The sequence below is a fragment of the Eurypyga helias genome, unplaced genomic scaffold (genome assembly GCF_000690775.1).
Source record: "Eurypyga helias isolate BGI_N326 unplaced genomic scaffold, ASM69077v1 scaffold4895, whole genome shotgun sequence".
NCBI classification, from domain to species: Eukaryota; Metazoa; Chordata; class Aves; order Eurypygiformes; family Eurypygidae; genus Eurypyga; species Eurypyga helias.
In genome coordinates, this window is record NW_010250682.1 from 54,185 (window position 1) to 56,230 (window position 2,046).

A 2,046-nucleotide genomic window follows, 5' to 3' on the forward strand; every position below is an offset into this window, starting at 1 on the left:
ATTTGTAACTAAGCATTAGGAGTCAAACCATTTGATACAGCGTGACATCATTTATGGGTATCGTGATATTAAAAATGCACTTTGTCTTATGACACAAAGATATTCATTAACAGGCTGTAGGTGAATAACACACAATAGGAAAGTGGTTATATACTTCTCTGAATATTCTAGTATGTTGCAGTCTTAATTTTGGGTGATGGGGTATTTTCTTAGGGAGATGTTCAAACTACCAAAATTATGTGTATTTGGTGGTTTGGCTTGGGTGTGTTTTTTCTGATTTTTTTTTTCTTTTTTAACATTCTGATAAGCAAAGTTGCTGTAGACACTTTATTCCTACAGACTTTGGTAAAGATGTTTCTTTCCTTTGATTGCTTTTTGTTTCGCTGCGTCAGGAGTTTTGTATATCACAAATCAGTTCTGTTTCAGGTTTGGTCTCATTCTGGGAAGAAAATGTGCTTCTAAAAGCCAAGGTTTGCTTGAGGTAATAAGAGCCCCAAACTTGTGACTGATCACAACAGTGCAGTGCAAAATGCTCAGGCAAACAGCACTCGTAGCAGCAGAAAAAAACAATTCAGAGACTTGGCGCAGAGCAGTTTCTATCCTGCCTCCCTGGTGAGTTCAGCCATTGTGCTTATGACATAAAAAGCAATGTGCATTTTAATTGCTGTACTTATTTTTTGAACTGTTGCTCAAGTGTTAGTATGGTTTAAGTCAGAAAGGCTGGATCATGGGCAGTGCGGTATCGGTTGCCAGAAAAGGTGTGATCAGCGTCTGCTGGTGTTGGTGATACAAAAAAACTGTATTAGCTACGGCATTGGGCAAGGAACTTTAAGGGATTAGCCTCATAGCAGGTAATTGCTAGTCACTAGTATGGTAGCATTGCATTCTACAAAAGCTGTGTTGTTATCTTTTCTGCGTTGTTTAATTAAAGCCTTGGGTTTATTGTCATGAACAAATGGTTAATATTTGAATGTTTAGTGAATGTTCAACAGCAAAAATGCAACAAAAACACGCTCTGTGGTAGTCTGGCATAATCAGTGTGTATTGCAAAGATGTGGTTAAGGAAAAAGGTAAGAAAAATTGAAATGTAGACATTGCTTTAAGAAGAAATACGTTCAGAAATGTGACTGTAGCTAAGTCTGCACAAAGAAACTCCCTGCTTATAAGAAATCCATGGCAGTGACTTCACCTGGCAGCATTTAATTAATTATTTAGTGAGCATTATGTTTGCCTTCCCCTGGGATATTGTCTTCCTTGTGTCTCCCTCTTTTCCCCAAAAAGTGTCAACTAATTATTTGAATATATCATATTTTAACCACTTTAGCTCTCAAAAAGTGTTACTATGTAAGTACTTTGTTTATTTTCATAGCCACATGTGTAAAATAGGTGGCTCAACATCACTATAGCTTTCCTTGGTTCCCATTTTAATGCCATCCCAATGTACTTGACAGAGAGGGAGGAAAGGAAAAAGAGGAAACGGGAATTATGCTAGTGATGTAAGATTAGATCAACATTTAAGCTAGTAGGTGTAATACAGATGCTGTGATCAGGTGCTCAGAGCCAAAATACGCACAGTCCTAGTGCTGTTCTAATCAAAGGTACTGAAGATAGAGCAGTTCTCTGATGTGGTCTTATCAGTTTGAGTCTAATGTAAATCCTGTTACAGCAGCTTTGTCCGATCTGCCTGTAGCTTTGTTCTGAACCTTTCAGTAACAGTTCACTGAAGCAGAAAGAGCCCTGTGAATTGATATTATAAACCTGCATGGTTGCTTTATTCATTGTTGAAGCAACATAATATAACAGAAGTATTTATTTTAGTGGATTGAGGATACTTTTTTCCTTTTTATTTTTTTTTTTTTTTTATTCTACCAGCATGAGCAGGGGAAAAATGTTCTAAATGCAAAAGAGGAAAGGCTAATGCTATAATCATACCCATACCCATTCAGATCACAATCCCATTGAAAGATAATGCAGAATACTATATGTTTAACTTATTTTACACATTCAGAGAGATTGTTAAAATCTAAAAGTGTTGTTATTTCCTGC

At 36.6% G+C, this 2,046-nt stretch overlaps 1 protein-coding gene across 1 annotated transcript in view; it reads left to right on the top strand.

Moving 5' to 3' along the window:
• The window catches only part of LOC104509712 (RNA binding protein fox-1 homolog 1-like), a gene marked incomplete at its 3' end in the record, with an annotated part of 122,407 nt that overhangs the window by 50,831 nt on the left and 69,530 nt on the right, over positions 1-2,046 (top strand). The window lies entirely within an intron of this gene.